The 18,903-nt window shown below is 32.7% G+C and overlaps 1 protein-coding gene across 6 annotated transcripts in view; it reads right to left on the bottom strand.

The window, feature by feature from the left end:
- The window catches only part of LOC103317188 (protein spire), a 598,612-nt gene that overhangs the window by 558,999 nt on the left and 20,710 nt on the right, over positions 1 to 18,903 (bottom strand). For 5 of the 6 annotated variants that reach the window (XM_031928197.1, XM_031928202.2, XM_031928200.2 and 2 more), the window contains exon 1: positions 439 to 523. The gene's annotated coding sequence lies outside the window, so the exon portion shown is untranslated. Of the gene's footprint in view, positions 1 to 438; positions 524 to 18,903 lie in introns of those variants that run through there. The other variant, XM_031928198.2, reaches the window with a different exon arrangement.

The following is an 18,903-nucleotide window of genomic DNA, read 5'->3' as shown; positions in this document are numbered from 1 at the left end:
GAAAAACTATTTATGTGGTTTGCTCTCGATTACCGTGTAATAAGTACGTGGTATTTAATTTACAAAAAAAATTAAAATGAGTATTACTACTATTCTTTCTAACAAATATGAATAATATTATGGAATGGAACATGTTTTTACTATGTGGTATTACTAAAAATTAATCTACGCATAGTGCATGTAATTCCTACAATTGGAGATTAGAACGGATTAAAATATTAAAATAGAGCATAAATGCCGATTAAAATCTATTAATTTAATTTATTTTAATCGACATTTGTGCTTTATTGTAATATTTTAATGTGTTCTAATCTCCAATCATTAGCAGAGATGGTAAGCAATTTCAAAGATAAAGAATAACTGACAATTTTTAAGCGTCGTAACACTAATTGTCTTGTTAGTTATTATGAAATATGTATTAAATCTATTGATACTTACATTGAAGGGTTTTGAACATCAGATGAGTTCAAGAGTTTTTCACATTCTATTTTTTCATTTAGATCTGTAAAATAAATATTTTGTCATTAATGAAAAGTAATAAGTAATATTCTGGTTTGAGGAGGGACCAGTAATTTTCAATATAGATAAAGGTTTTTGTTTAGTTAGTTGTCCTATTCCATATAATTTAGACACAAAATATTTTTGTTTCTTTTTTATTACTAAAAATAATATAGTTCTGTTGAAAAAATAATTAATGTATACAGTAATTCTTTGAAACAATTGTTTAGATCGTACCGTTTGATTGCATTTAAGATGCATTTTTTAAATCTAGTATATTAAGGAACTATCGTTGTTAAGTTCTTTAACTAAAATATGTTATTAATCCGCGATTATGTCACGTCTACCCGTGCCTTTAGTAGTCCATTATTGCCCCGATGCTGCACATCCGTGCAAGAATGGACTGCTTATCATACCAATAAGTGTGAAAATGTATGCTATCAGTACTATAAAATATTCGCGGATAGATGTAACAGCGGATTCATGCAGATAGTGCTATAAAATATTGTACAATTAATCGCTCGATAAATCGCATGATAAATAACTGGTTTTCTCACGTGATATATCACGTGATTTATCAAAAATAGAAAAAAAATGTCCCTGACCAAGACTTGAACCCCTGTCCTCCACTTGACAATCCAATGTCTTACTACCTGAGCTATTTGTGCTATTGCAAGTTTCAAACACCTAATCTTATCATACACAAAAAAAAATTATATTTATTATTTTATATACATTATACGCATAGCACATATATTTATAATAATAATAAAAACACTTTCGAAATTTCCATTATTTATCTTGCAGTATCCATATAAACTAATAAAGTGATAAATATAAATATATTTTATGTATTGGTATGATTTGATTAGGTATTTAAAACTTGCAACAGCACAAATAGCGCAGGTAGTAAGACATTTGATTGTCAAATGGAGGACAGGGGTACAAGTCTTGGTCTGGGACATTTTTTTTCTATTTTTTGCGATTTATTTATTTGAATTATCAATATCATCAACTATTTTATAATTATTTAGATGAAAAATAAACAATTTATTTTAATAAACAAATATTTAAAATTTACGAGTGATTTCTGACGTGATTTTAAACGTGATATATCACGTGATGAATCACGCCAAATAATCACGTGATTAATCATGTGATTTTTCGCCAGGGAAAAGCAGGTCTGCATGCAGAAACTCAGAACTATGGCGAATCCTCCAGCAGTAGTGCGCTATTGGGAAGAATTCGCTTAGACACTCTTCGGGTTTCCTCTACCGCGACCAGAATTTTATGGCTACGACCATGATTATCCCGAAACATACGTCTAGCGCTGTACAGTATACTTAGCTGTGTACTATACATTTTTTCTGACAACCAGAAAGTCTTCGCTCTGAAGGGGTTAACAGAGAAAAGGCAGAGAAGTGGTGGCAGTGTTATCGTACTGTCGGCGTAGACTGGCCACGCTTTCAATGACTCGTGCGCACTTGCTACGACAGTAATTCTAGTAGGTCATCCCCTACAGACTTGGGTGGTACGCCATGATGTTAAGATTACAAGCCTACAAACATTCTTCCGATGCATCATCATTATGGCATAAAGAACAAGATTGACAAGAAGGTGCAACCCTAGCGGAAATGATAAATGTGAAAAATTGTTATAAATCGTGTGCAAATATGAAACATTGTAACGCAAACCAGTAACTAATTTACCGCAATAATTTCACAGGATATGTGCAGCCCCTCCCCCCTGGCGAAAAAAATCACGAGATTAATGACTTGATTAATTACGTGTAAAATCACTTGACTTCTCACTTGATGTCACACGTGACTATTTGGCGTAATTTCTTACATGAGACATCGCGTTAAAAATCACATCAGAAATCACTCATAATTATCAAAATAAATTATTCAATTTTCATCTAAATAATTATAAAAAATGATTTAATAGATAATGCAAGTAAAGAAACTGCAAACACAAAATTAAAAACAAAATTTGCTCTAACCCAAGATTGAACATCAATCCTCAACTTTACAATTCATTATCTTACCACCTAAGTCATTTTTACTTCTATTACTAATGATTATTTGAGCGTTAAGTACGAAGATTAATAAACTATTATTTAAATGACAATTAGCGGATGTTTAATAAATTAATTAAAATAATTTTATTTTGTTAGAAAATTTCCCGTAGAACAATTGCTCCTGAATTCCGTTTATCGAAAAAAAATTTTCCTGCAAAATTATAAGTCAAATATCCATAAAAAATTTACCTATTTTTCGTAAAATTCCGTATATTTTATTTTTTGACAATAGGTACGACTTATAGTTTAAATTTCAAGTTTCATCAATTTAATGTAAAAGTAATTTTCGTTCTATATATAAAAAATATACTATTTTTTAACCGTTTTATATACGTATCCCGGCTGAAAATAATCATGTGCGATATATATGAGCACTCATATGAGGTTCATATGATAATGATTTTTATAGTTACCTAAATAACTTTCCAGAGCTCATTTCTTTTTCGCCAGATAAGTTTATGTGTTGATACTATTTTTTTCTCAAAGATTAGGTTCATATAAATCAATATGAACCTCGTAGCATTTTTAATTTAAACTGTATGTCGTTCAGTGACGAACACACGTTGCATTAAAATATATCCCTCTGCGAAACTCCATAATATTAATTATGTTTTTGAAATATAATTTTTAATATAATTTCACATGGTTTTTATTGCTTTTTATATTATTTGTTTATTTCAACCCAATTATCCATTTAAAATGCAGGTGTACGGCAGTAGACGACTCTCTTCTATATATTGATACAATGCACAAGCTACTAAACTCGTACCCTGAGTCTTCGATATACATGATAAATAATATATAATATTTTATACACTTAATGAAACTTAATAATGTGTTTTATTTCAGAAGTGGAATTAATGCGAGTTTACGTCAGATTAAATAATTGGTTCATCGCACAAGGTCAAAAAACATAATTTAGTTTTGGGTGCACAACGTATTTGCGACTTTGGGCCAATATAATATTCTCACAAACATGTTGACGTAAAAATATCAACCAACCAAGGGATTTTTCTAAGATATTACGGCTTTTTTATGTACAAAAAATTGAAAAGCTATTAATTGCATGCTCTTTTTCAATTTTTAAGAAGAAACTCATTACGATACATGTATAGGTCTCAGCAGCACTCTTATTGGTTTTGAATTACTATACATCATAGGACACCTTACTAGGACGCATAGTAATCATTCCTAATTTTTTTTCTCCGTGTGCTATCAAATAAAAGGGATAGGTGTCATGTAGAATGAAGGGGTGGTCCTTGAAGCAGCTATAAAAGTACGTGCTTCATTTCTAAAAGTTTTCAATTTTTCGAGTCACATCAAAAGGATTATCAAATTCTTTATGTTTTAAGATTTTGTTTAAAAACTAAATTTAAATGCAAACTTTATTAGTTTTAGATCTTAAAAACGTAACAAAAACAAGACCATAATTATGTTTTTAGTAGAAAAATGAAACTAAACATTAAATAACGATTCTTAATAACGTTTTTGAAAAATCGTTTTAGTTTCGTTTTCGTTTGTGCAAACCAAAACAAAATTGCTAATAATTAAGTTATTATTTTGGATAACATAACGAAACTAAATAAAATATTTTGTTTTGTTTCGTTTCGAAACGGTCCCTGAAGAAAACCATTGAATTTAATGATTACTTGGACTGTTTAAAAAATTCATGCATTCAGAGTCACGAGCAGTATGCCATAAGATCGAAACTTCATAACGTTGAGACTATTAGACAGAGAAAGATTGCTCTCAATCCTTATGACGACAAGAGATTCCTTCAAGAGAATAGTACTGATACGATTGCCTGGGGGCATTACAACATACAGCAAAATGGTTGAGTTCAAATTATAACTACATATATTTTACACACAAAATTTAATTTACAAGTGTTTGATTCTAGCCAACAGAAGTGTGTACGATTCAAGGAAGAGGCAATCATCCACTTGATGTACACATGGGAATTAGCACATCATGAAGCTCGATGTGGAAAGTGGGAGGAGGCAGCACGTGATCGGGAACGTTTTAGGCGAAGAATTGTCAAAACAAATGAAATTATAATGCCAGTACTTGTGAAAAAATTGAAGGAAATGTAAAATAAATTAACAATAAACAGCTATTAGGAGTAATTAAAATTTATTTGTGTTTTTACATATCATTTTTATTTATCCAACTATTGTGAGTATTGTCAAAACCTAACCATTTTACATAAAGTCTACTCCCACTTTTCTTTAAAACCGTCTTAATCAGATAGACATCAGAATATTTAGTCTTGAGAAGTTCTTCCTTGTAGAATCCTCCAGCTATTAGCTTGTCTTGATAATCCTTGAGATGATAAGTGTAGGGTTTTGTGGGTGAAACTCGCGTTATTGTAAAGACTTCAGTTGACCGATTGGGTGTATATAGCCTTTATAGAAAACCTCCTTGTTTCTGCTTACACGTACCTTATCTTCAACTTTAAATTTGGATCGCTTAAACAGAATTATGTTTGATTTTCTAATTCGATTAAGTATATGATTGACTTTGCCTCTATTCACTTGTGCAGGTCTCATTCCTATTGTTCTATGTCGACTATTATTATGCTGCAAAGTTAAATCTTGTAAAATGTCCAGCCATTTGTATGTGCCACGTAGACTTAATAACTTCCACATCTTGCCTTTCAGAGTTTGATTGAAACGTTCACAAATTGATGCTTTCAGATTACTATAAGTGGAGTATAGATAAATTTTATAACTTTTCATTAGTTCATGAAAATCTTTATTGTAAAATTCTTTTCCACGATCTGTTTGTAAATTCTTAGGTACTCGTTTTTTTTTTTTTTTCAAAAGTATCGATTTCATAGCTTGATCTACACATTTTCCAGTTTTTTGTTTTACTGGAACAGTCCAAGCATACTTTGAAAATACGACAATGACAGTGTGCAGGTGCTAAAAATCGTTGTTTTGCTTTGCATACGGAATCATTTCAACAAGATCTGCCTGTCAAGTTTCGTCGATATCTTTAACGAGAAAAGAAAGACGTGGATAATAACGTTTAGCAGATTTATGAAGTTCCTCCACCAGTCCTGCTTTTATGCTGATTTATGAGATTATTTACTACAGAATCTAAAATTTGTGATTTCCCTTGCAAATCTGATAGCGTATTATTGATCTTAACAAATTCATACTTAATTTTCACAACTTTATTATTTAACACACTCTCAACAGCTCGAAAATCTTCAACAATTTTGTCACCTCTTTGTTTGCTCAATTTTTCACACACTTTAGATTTACAGCATCATCTTGCTCTTTAGCATCGGCGACATTGCACAGTTTTCGATTCTCTAAATCAAAATTTACATTACAAGTCAGCTTGAATCCTAGTCCAGGAGGTTCACGAGATGCGTCTGCGTGGACCAATCGACGTCCAAACACATCAATGCTCATTTTTATGGTTATTATTGCCAACAGATGTTTCAGCTAAAAGTAATCTTAAACGATCGACAAGCTCGTTTGGATCATCCCAATAAATGTAATTGGTATGAGTATTTCTACGAGCAATCATATATGACATAAGTCCTTTTTCACTTTTACCAATCTTGAAAATTTTACTTACAAAATTAGTATACTTCTGACTTATATTTTCACGAATATCTTCCTCTCCATTATTGTATTTTCTGTGTGCATTTGTATCTTTTAAAATTGTAGCATAATTTTTCTTGTCATTATCAGTGATTAAAGTATCATCAGGATATTTCTTAAACAATAACTCAATTAAACCTGAAGCTCTATCATACTCTTTATCACCTATGACAATATTATTTTCGTTTTCGAAATTAATAAGGCTATTTCAAATCATGAGTGAACCATTCCTCATTTATCGCACTCCATATACTGTATTCACGGTTTTTACTTGTTCATTAAGCAACAACTGAACGTTTTCTTTAACACTATCGCTCATATCAGTTTTTTCATCATAGAAATCATCAGCATAATCTTTAGTGATGGTTTCTTCCTGATCTGAAATAGCTGAATCGCCTACAGCTGATTCAAAAGCTGATTCTGCGATATTATCGTCTGCATTATCACTGTCGCCATCGTCATCATCATCATCATCACCACCACCACCATCGTCGTCATCATCTTCATCTTTTTTGCTAATCCACTCGAATTTTATCTTCTTTTTTCTTTTTTTTTAACTACTGCCGGTGATAAATTTCTTTCACTTACTTCGATGAGCTTTTCTAGAGGTTTCACAATCGGTTTGAACGAATCGTTCAAATTTTTTTCTACTTTTAATTTATGTAATTTTAATAAATCATACTTTCTTTTCACAGCGTTTCGAGCTTTCCCAACTTCACGTAGGACTGTAGTTTGTTGATTAAAATCAGACATCTTGATAGTTTAGAGTCTCTATAACTGAGTGTTAAATTTCTTCCGTATTCTGTATAGTTATTACAAACCGATCAAAACCTGTTATATAGCGGCCATCATTAATATGACAATCTTTGCCTGTGACGAGAAAACTATGATTGCCATCATTCCAGCACTTTGAGCAAATATCTTTAAAACGTTGATATGTCATATCTGTATTAACGTGATCGTTGTAAACATGTTTCAAATTCGTATCATCTTGTCGAAAAATTAACAACAAATTGACATTATCGCGCACTAAATGTTTCGGTACTTGTGCATACGACTGGTAAATAAAAGCAATCTACACTTTTATGCCTACCCATGCAGTAAAAAGCTTTGACACTACTTTTCACAAGCAATATCATCAAAAACAAAAATTGAATTTGGTCGAGCTTCATCAGGTGATACGACAAGATCGTGCTCACTAAAAGGGTAAGTACTCAATTCCCTCCAAAGGCTCGACAAGTTGCTCTAAAAATTTATATTATGGCTGATTTAGAAATATAGAGATCTTGAAAGTATCTCAAGTTAAGTACAATTACCAGAGATATCAAGAATTTTCAACTTTTATCTATGGGCATCTCTGTTTCAAATTTCTCTGCAATCAGCTCAATCGTAAGGTAAATTTCTGTTTATATAAAAAGAAATCAGCTACCGATTTGAATTAGTCTGCTCAAGATGGTTATCGAGTCGATAACTCTAAGCCTTTCCACCACCTCCTCAATCCTCTAGATACACTATTTTCCTCCAATAGAACTGGATCCGGACAAACAATACAGTCTAGGACTTGTTGAGTTGCTGAATTTTAATTCTATACCAAACGTTGACACAAATTGCAATAAGTTTTACGTTTGACAAGAAATAGTTGAACTTCCAACTGGCTGTTATGAGATTGAGGATATTGAGAGATGCATAACTTTTATGACAGAGTAGAAGAAACAATTTCCGTCAGAAGGAATGTCCATACCATGATAATAAATATATTGTGGCTGTGTACATTCGTTAAGCTGCTGATATGGATTTTGAAATTAATTATTTTGCTGTATTTCTTGTGGATGACGCGCACGGCTTGGTAAACACATACGATGCATATACAAATACAGTCAACCGAGAAATAACATGTGTTTTGATTTGTCGCTAAACTTTGGCGAAATTTAGTAATTTTTGTTTGTATAAAATCATAGTATATAAGCAAACTGAATTTAGTAATTATTGTTTGTATTGAACCATAGTAAAGGCATTTGTTTTGAAAAACGTAGTATAATACCTATATAACATTGGTACTAACCTGACTTCACCATTAGTATCCTCAAATTCTGCTGAATCACTTTCACAATTCATTGTTAATTAATGAGAACATAAAAAAATTACGAAAAATAAGAAAAGAAAATAACGACATGATAAACACGTAGAGGACTACAGTAGACGCTCACGCCGCACTGTTTGTAGTTAAAGAGAGATAACGTGCGAGAGAGACAGAGAAGTATTTCGAGGGAGGCATAGTATAGCTGTATACGTTGTTTACTGATGCTGTGTGCCCCCTCTCCGAGCACTAGGAGAGAGAGGCATAGTATAGCTATGGGAGAGAGAGAGTGAGAGAAAGAGAGAGAGAGAGAGGCATAGTATAGCTATATACTTACTTATGCGGCGTGCCCCCTCTCCGAGCGGGGAAGAAAGAGAGTGAGAGAGAGAGAGAGGTATAGTATAGTTTGAGTTTTTCTGGTGAACAACTAACATTCTTTTTTATCTATTAGAACGTGATACAAACACCACAAGTACAATAAAAAGGGCATGGCAAGTTACGTAGTAAGTATCTTGAGAGTTGTTTCTAATGGATCAACAAATAACTTAACTTTAAGTTAAGTAAGCCCTTGATTGAACAATACTATTTTTTTGTTTTATTATGATTAAATATAATAAAGTTGACTTTGTTCGATTGATCTCAGTTTTTTTATCTGTAATTTCGTTGCAAAATATATCAAACTCGCCTGACCTTTTACTTTTTTGAAAGTCAATTTTATTTTAGAGATACCGATTTCGATGAGTCTTTGTTCATTGAAGTTGTATGAGTATCCAGTACTTCCAACAACCACGCAACATGTATGGACTGTGAAAACATCAAATCAGCTGGAGAAACTACGTTTTATCATTCTCGGTATTCAAACAGGGTGAAAAGGTGTACGAAGACAAAATGCTAGTAATTTTGATCATTGTGATATTAGTAATGGCAAACTTTTCCTTAACTCTCAGAGCTATTCGTATGGAAACCTGAATCTTGATATTTTAAACAATCAGTTTGCCATGCTTTACGATATGTATGCTAATTTCCAAAATGCGTATTATTCTGATAGAATTGTAATAGATCCTTTTTTAAGCAAAGAAGAATTCATTACAAATGTTCCACTTATAGTTATCCACTGTTCTAAACAAAACGAGTCACTCAAACAGGCAGCTGTAGACGTACGTCTTAAATTTGAATGTAAGCGTTATATACCCGCGAACACTATAGCGTATTGTCTGATTCTACATGATCGCATTGTTAAGTATAATCCAATAAGCAGTGATATTAATAAATTTGTATGAAACTATATAAAGCTTGCAGGAACAAGCAATCGAATCAGTATCATCTTAAACCATCAGTCAGGATGGATCTCAAAATGAGTCGAAATATCATTCCGTACACACCTATTAAGGAGGATAAAAGCGCTAGAAGAGTGCAAGATGATAAACAATGTAATACTTATCGTGGAGAACCTTGTTCTACTCCTACTAGTAAAAGTGAACAGTGGAAAAATACTTTATAAGAAATATTCCACTAACACAAAGTCTATGCCAGAGCATCGAGGTTACAAGAGATTCTGAGATTTACAAATAACTACCTCTATCATTATTGTACTGAAATTTTTTTGTCAATAAACTAAAAAATAAAAATTACTCATGTTTTTATTTATCAATCCTAACCTCTATTCCTTTACAATCACTTTAAGACTTCACTATTATGTGTGGGGGCCCATCGGCGACGTACAGCTAGACGCGGGCTGCCCCCATCCAGCGGGTAAAACAGTGTTCTTCATGGGTAAAACAGTGCAGGATCCCGCGGGTAAAACAGTGCTCTTTATTGATAAAACAGAACCCTATTACCATCGGCCGGTATTCAGTGGCGCGAAGGTCGCCTGGCGCAGTAGCAGCCTAGCCCCTACTACTGAAATGTGTGCAAAGGTATGGCTCATGAGTTACTGTTACATTCGCGTCGCAAATCAACGCCAAATTGAACACGATACTTAGCGGAATATTTTTATATCTAAAATACAAAGAAATTATATATCCTATATATATATTTCCTTTTTGCATGTAGCTCAATTATTATTTTAACGATTACATACATAACATTGAAATACTATAGCAAAACTACTCTGAACGACTTACATATTGTTAGCAAAAGTCGACGATAATTATAACTTAGGTATGCATTTTATGACAAGTAGCGTGAATTTCCGTAAACATATTACATCTTTCTAGAATATTTCAAGTTACCGAAAAAAATATCGCATATATCAAATTTCAATTAGTTTTTAGCAGTGAAAAAACTTGAAAAATGTCTGTTTGTCCGTCCGTCCGGATTTTTTTGCATTTATTCCACAAAACTTGATGTATTTTATAAACAAAAAACTATTGATTGGTAAAGACAGGTACATATAATAAAAATATACATACCTACTAAAAAAACATTTTCAATATTTAGTCTAGGTAGATTGGAAGCTGATAAAACAATTATATATGATAAAAAATAGACGCAATTAATTAATTTTTTTTTATATTTTTGACATGTATTGACATATATATATATATATATATATATATATATATATATATATATATATATATATACACACACACACACACACACACACACACACACACACACACACACACACACATATATATATATATACACACACACACACACATACAAATGGATGAATAAAGATTATTTTAAAATTGGTTCAGATGAAAGGAATGCTGCAATTAAATATTTGTGCAGATATAATTTTTTTTTTAAGTTATTTGTTTGTGAATATAAAATGACGATTTATGTATTCTTGCATATCACAAAATGTTATCTGCAGATTCCATTTACATAAAAGGGAGCACTACCAATAATTACTCGTGCAGATATAATCGTTTTTTTGAAGTTTTGTGTTCGTGATATATAATGACGAATGCTGTAAGTATTCATTCATATCACAAGATAAATTTCGCAGTTTTGGTCGATATCAAAGGAATGCTGCAATTAGTTATTTGTGCAGGTATAAATGGATACGATAAATGGATATTCGAAGACGTTGTCTAGGTGTACGGGGTGGCCAATAATAAGGTCTAGGTGGTGCGCTCCGTAATATTTTATGTCTAGGTAAATACATCATACGAGGGCGGTGTCTAGGTGTACGGGGTTGCTGATGAGGAGGTCTAGGTGGTGCGCTCCGTAATTTTTTATGTCTAGCAAAATGCATCATTCGAGGGCGGTATCTCGGTGTACAGGGTGGCCGATGACGAGGTCTGGGTGGTGCGCTTCGTGGTTTTATGTGTCTAGGTGTAAAAATAATTTGAGGGCGGTGTCTAGGTGTAGAGTGTGACCAATGACGAGGTCTATGGTGCGCTCCGTGGTATTTGGTGTCTAGGTAAATGAATCATACGGGAACGGCGTCTAGGTGTACAGGGTGGCCGATGACAAAGTCTAGGTGGTGCGCTCCGTGGTTTTTTATTTCTAGGTAGATACATCATACGAGGACAGGGTGGCTGATGACGAGGTCTAGGTAGTTCGCACTTGGCTTTGGTGTCTAGGTGTAGAAATCATTTAAGGATAGTATATTAGAACAATCAGTGATTTCATGTTAGTGATAAAAATGTTACAATAGAACTATGGTCAAAAGGTGCTAAAGATGCTTATATTATATTTTTAGGAGAAATATGGAATACCTAAAAAAATTTTCTAAAAAAGGACTAAAAAATTAACTTTTAAAAAAGTAAAAGGTTAGACGAGTTTGATATATTCCGCAACAAAATAACAGATAAAAAAGAACTGAGATCAATCAACCAAAGTCCAGTTTATTATATTTCATCATAATGAAGCAACAACATTTTTTTTGGTCAATAAAGGGCTTACTTATCTTAAGATAAGTTAAGTTATATACTGATCAATTAGAAAAATGTGGCTGTCTCGGGGACAGCCAATACTAGTGAGTACTAATCTACAAGGATACATTTAATTGTGACTCTTTTAATAAATTTTTATAATTTTTTGATTTAGTTATTTTAATGCGTAAATCGCCGCCATTTTCTTATTTTTCCAACTTAATCGCAACTTTGACAGAGAGTTAAAAAATCTTTGGTACTAAACAAAGAATTTTAGAAGCTCTGTTCCAAGATGATTTCAAGGAATATCACAACTCATTACTAGATCTCATGATGCCATATAGATGTCAAATTCGAGAGAAAAAAAAGAAATAAAAGCTTTGTTTGATATGCACAAAATAAATTTTCAAAGTGAGCTTCGTGGATTCGAATTCTTCGATGATTATTCTATAAAGGTATTTAATTTTATATTTTTATGTAGTTTTGAAATAATAACTCATTTTTCACTTTGACCGATGGTTTACACATATTTACTTTGCAGTTCTTGGCCGAATCCACAAGTGAAACAGACATACAGTATGCTGTCAAATGATTATTGTTAATTTATGAGATCAACATGGATGCTGATTGTACGCTACAACTTTCTGGGATTAGGATTAAGTATTAATATAAAAAATTCAAACCCCATTATCATCAAATATATTTTTTATTAAATAAATATTGGCTTTCACAACATTAAGACCATACAACTCTTATCTACTTTTATAATATTAATCTTTCATTAAATATTACCTATTTTTGAATCTTCATAAAAGAAATTTGTTATATTTATTTAATTTGAATTACATTATTATCTAAAATGTTATAAAATTCAAATATTTACTTATTATAAAAATATGGAACACATATCGCCCTCTACAGTTGAAAATTTCATATAACAAGGCATGCAGCAATAGATTAGATTTTTAACCTAACCTACAATTTTAGTTCTGTGATGACTGATGACAACGAAACTGCTACTTATGGAGCGATTATTTTGGAGCTGTTATTTGGAAAATAATTGCACGCTAGGAGTAAGTTATAAGGTTTTTACTTATTTTTAACCATATACAGGGTGGATCATTTTAATCTATTATGGCAAATATCTCAGATTTATGGTTGGATACAGAAAGATGTTTTAGACAAAAGTTGTAGAGGTCAAAGGGGGTCAACTTTTGGTACCAACAACTTTGACCTTGAACTTGTTTTTGAAGGTCAAGATAATTTTTTTAAATAGGAAGATCTACTTTTGACTCCGGATTTGAAAAGTGCAGAAAATTTTACGTTCAAAATGATATTTTGAACAAGGTCACGGAAGGTCATATGAAGGTCAAATTTACGAAAATTGTTAAATAATGTGTGTTAGCTCGGAATAACGGTTGGAAACATCAAAATGTTTTTAAAAAACGTTGTCAAGGGTGGAGAGTTTCACTTTCTGGTTGCAATAACCTTGACCTTGCATTTGGTTCTCAAGGTTATGTCAAGGTCAAAGTGATTTTTCAAGCGAGAACCCCTGCTTTTGATCTCCGATTTGGTAAAAATAAGAGAATGCCCGTTGGAAATACTAATCAAGGTATAAAATGGCTGATTACCCCCAAATGAAATTGTGGACATGATTATGATTTTAGGAGAGTGCCGAGGTGTTTTAACAGTTCTCGCAGTCAATCAGTGTTTTATCAGTTTTAAAGCAACTATTAAAAACACTGGGGAACTAAACAAACATAACTGTCATTACTGGTCAGATGTGAATCCATTTTGGCACAGAACAGTTGATAATCAACATCATTGGAGTTTAAACGTTTGGTGTGGAATTGTAAATGGATATGTAATTGGTCCTTATTTTTTTAACGGTAATGTCAACCAACACAATTTTTTGGAATTTTTGAGAGACCATTTACCTGGCTTGCTTGAAGATGTCGATTTAGAGACCAGGCAAAGAATGTGGGTGCAATTGGATGGTGCACCTTGATGGTGAACCTTTCTTAACGAACGGTACCCAAACCAATGGATTGGACGTGGAGGTCCAGTTGCATGGCCTCCTAACTCGCCTGACCTAACTTCACTTGTTACGAACAGCAACCAACGACACGAGAAGACATGATGGAACGCATACGAACAGCTTGTGCAGAAATTCCAGGAAATGTCTTGCTTTCCACGGTAAGACATTTTTTGAGAAGAATTCAACTTTGTATCGACGCAAACGGTCGTCAGTTTGAGCACATACTCAATGGTTAGAAGTGAGAGGCAAGGGAACTCACGTTAAGCAATCACCCCAGAGAGAGGCAAGGGGACTCACGTTAAACAAGCACTCCAGTGAGAGGCAAGGGGACTCACGTTAAACAAGCACCCCAGTGAGAGGCAAGGGGAACTCACTGTAATAAAGCACCCCAAAGGAAACATCCTATAATGTCCACGTCGTTGTTTCTGGATAACGCTAAAAATAGGATGTAAAAAGCTTTGAGAAAGTCATAGCTACTTGGCTGATTTTCTATCTTTTAAAAAATGTAAAATACCAAGTGAGAAAGATTTGTCTTAAAAAAATAAATGGATTTCATGTAATTTTTTGATATTTTAGGCTAATTTTACCTCAAAATTAGACAGATGTTCAAGGTCTTTGATGTCTTTTGACCTTCAAATATTTATTTTTAACTTTTGAAGTGCACAGTAAATTGGCCTTGACACGACCTTACCATTACCTTGCTTGGCATTTCCAATGGGCATTCTCTTATTTTTACCAAATCGGAGATCAAAAGCAGGGGTTCTCGCTTGAAAAATCACTTTGACATAACCTTGAGAACCAAATGCAAGGTCAAGGTTATTGCAACCAGAAAGTGAAACTCTCCACCCTTGACAACGTTTTTTAAAAACATTTTGATGTTTCCAACCGTTATTCCGAGCTAACACACATTATTTAACAATTTTCGTAAATTTGACCTTCATATGACCTTCCGTGACCTTGTTCAAAATATCATTTTGAACGTAAAATTTTCTGCACTTTTCAAATCCGGAGTCAAAAGTAGGTCTTCCTATTATATAATTAAAATTATATAATTATAATTAAAATTAAAAATTCCTATTATATAATTTAAAAAAATTATCTTGACCTTGAAATGACCTTCAAAAACAAGTTCAAGGTCAAAGTTGTCTAAAACGTTTTCTGTATCCAACCATAAATCTGAGATATTTCCCATAATAGATTAAAATGGTCCACCCTGTATATAATGCATCCTAAATATTTTGACTCTTTACATAGAAAATTCCACTTATTTTAACGTCTTTCAAGTGTGCTTGTACTGATTCTTTGAATTTAACCAGATCATTCCGTTCAATCCAATTGCCATTCATTCTACAATATGCAACATAATGACCAAGCCCATATTCATCCAGAGGTGGTATATAATTTACAATGCCACATAAAGTAAATGATTCTTCTTTAACAGTAATTCGTGTGGGTACTTGGTCTAATGTTGATTTCATATTTGCTGCATCGATTTTCATAAGTTGATACTCTGTATGCCTCATCTGCATCAATCCATATATAGTCCTAATATAGGTCCATCCATATATAGGCCCTAATGTGTATTGACCCAAAACAGTTATATCCCTGCAATTTTCGCAAACAAAACTTTTATCGCTGAAATAATTATTTATTTCTTGTTCAAAGTTTCTATATTGGTATGACCAAACAATTTTCAAATCTGGTAGTGGAATAGTCAATACTTTATTTTCTTCTCTGTGTTGACATAGACTGCAATATCCCACTAGCATTGTACAATCATATGAATTCATCAATAATTCAAACAAGCGAGTTACGTTAACCTCATAGTTTATGACACCAGTGTTAACTACAACATTAAATAATGAGTATAACAAATGGGCACGGTTAGTATACAATACAGTATTTGTTCCTGAGATTGAGTGTTTTATTACCGTACTCGCATAACATAAATATTTTTTAGCTTTTTGATCATGTACACTATTTTCAATAAAATTTCTGAAATCTGTGATATTACAGCAAACAATACTCAGGATTTCTGTAATTGAATCAAAGCCACAGGTATTTGTAAACGATAACTTTTTTCATTTCATAGCTTTTTCTGGCTGTTGGTTTCCATTTTGAATGTTTCTTTTTTTATCTTTTGCTCCTTTTGAATCTGGTCGCTGGAGACGCAGGCGGATTTCTTTATCTGGGCGAACATGAATTCCTCGTTGTTTTTCTTGGATTTTTTTTTTGTTGGATTGGAAATGCATTGATTGCCAAGCAAATCTTGTGCTGTGCATTTTTCATTACTCTGTAATGATGAAGAGTGTAGTTCCATGCCATTTCTAAAATGTGTGTAGTCATGGTCTCCTAGCGAAATATATTCTTTGACATCATTTTGATCAGAAGTATGCATACTCTCAAAGGTGTATACAATCTCTTCTCGTACAACCACTTCTTGTAAAATCTCTCCTCTCACAATTTCTTCTTGAAATGGTATAACTGTTTTATTGTCAAAGCAATTATCCGTTTCATTATTTTCTGACACAATAGTGAAATTATTTAAAAAATCTTCATGTTTCATCTTTGAATATTTGTTCTTCCATCTTTCCACAGCATGCAAATGTTCAGCACTGCTGTTTACTCTAGGCTCCCTTGTAACACATTGCTCGTTTATCAAATTATTTAAAGCAGCTCGGGCTAATTTCATGTCAGCATAAATATTTCTTGCATGCATGACAAAGAGTTTGTCCTCTCGCATAATATTTTCTAAGGCAAGTGTTAACTCTCCAAAATATGCTTCGGATCGAGCTGAAGTCGCTACAGCATCAGGATTATTAAAATATTTGTTCATTACACTTGACCAACATACAAACTCTTGACATAAATTAACAAATCAGTTGGCAAAATCTGGCAAGTGATAGTCGTTACTCTGAGCTCCAACAGAATCTCTTTCCTTATTAACTACGGTTAATAGATCTTTCTTGATGTTTTCAATAAAATGTAAGTTAGTTTACATTTCTGATCAGGATTTTCTTCTGTTAAGGCTGTTGGATCATATACATTGTCCTTCAGTTCATGTATTTTTGAAATATTTGCGTCAAAGTTGAAACTCTCTATCCTTGCAACTAGATAATTGATAGCTATTTGGCAACTTTCATTGTTCACTTTACTGTACGCAACAATATAAACACATTACAAGCATTCTACAAACTGTTCTAAATTTTCTATAGTAGTCATAAATCCAACAGACTTTATATACAATAATTTTACTTTTGAATTTGCAGTTGAGAAGCAAAGCCATCTGGTTACTGCGTGTTCTACATGAGCTACGTCGGTTCTCATCTGTGTTGGAATATCCACAGATGTTCTTTTACCAAGTAAAATTTCTAGACATAGATCATTGTATGCATCAAAAGTCATTGAGTTAAATGCCAAACAAGCACCTATCTGTATTGCTTTACCCATATCAGTTGTTATTGTTCTGGGTTTGTGTGCCCCAGATTGTATCCAAGTCTGTAGCCAATATGTGTAGAAACAAGTATCGTTCTTCTCAGACATAGCCTGCGTCAGAGGCACAATCATGTTATTGATGTGCGTGACCATAACTGAAAGATAAACGTCACTTGAATCTCCACCAGGTCTTTTAACTTTTAGTGTTATCGATACTGTAGCATCCAACGATATTGGATTATCCAATTTATTTAAGATATCATTATTGATACTGATTTGCTGTGGTGACCAGTAATGAAATGAAACTTATCGTATCCAATCTCTCTAATAAATTTGTTAAATTCATAACTGATTTTTATTTCAGTCAGTGAATCAAATACATTTATTCCACATTTTATACCTAATTTTTTATTTTTCGCATCTTGCCTGGCGTTTTGAAGCTTAGACAATTTGTACAAATGTGCTGGTTCAGGATCATCGTCATTCATTTCTGTTCTAGCCTTATCACTCCTCCATTGCTTAGGTAGTGTTTGTATAACTTCTTTTTCTACTTTGGTTTATGCTGATTTTTGCAAACGAATTTTTTTTTGAATGAGGTATTGCCCTTGCATCTATGGTGCTGACAGTAAACGTTACAGGCTCATCTAATACAGGCTTATCACATACAAGATTAATCTGTGATTCACATTCAGTACAATGTCCGTCTATTTTTATGTAAGCATCATAATTATCACCTACAGTGTATCGATCAAAGCTATAAGCACATGGTAATTTTTTACAATCCCATATTAATTTTCTAACTGTATAAGTACAACCTTCTTGTAGTGATTCAGCTTTGCGCCCACTTAAATAAACTTTTTCGATTGGACGTATTGCACACCATTCATCACTCGGTAAAAGGATATCAAATGTTATTTTGTTTTTATTACACTTATTTATCAGCTTCTTTTTCTTTTTCGGAACTTCAATTTCATCTGTACCACTACAGTCATTATAGTCCCTATCTTCTTTACAACTAATTTTTCGTTTTCTTGGTGTAACTTGTACATCTTCATCAATATTTGATAAATCTAAATCATCTATTTCATGATCATTTTTGCCAATAATCTGTTCTCTTAACCCCTTGTGTATTTTATAATAAGTCAGAATGTTGTGTCTATCTTGATGAACAAAATTATATAAATTAACAGGGTTAATCAAATCATTTAAACTCGCACACACTTCCTTCCACAATTTATCTTTCCGAGCAATCAATTCATTGTTCTCATAAATTTCAAATTCTTTTAGTTTTTCTAATATCTCTTCAGAAGAAATTGCAACTTTTCGAC

Source organism: Nasonia vitripennis (genome assembly GCF_009193385.2).
Source record: "Nasonia vitripennis strain AsymCx chromosome 4 unlocalized genomic scaffold, Nvit_psr_1.1 chr4_random0004, whole genome shotgun sequence".
NCBI classification, from domain to species: domain Eukaryota; kingdom Metazoa; phylum Arthropoda; class Insecta; order Hymenoptera; family Pteromalidae; genus Nasonia; species Nasonia vitripennis.
Note: the sequence above shows the minus strand (reverse complement) of the source record. Positions and strands in the feature narration are given on the sequence as shown.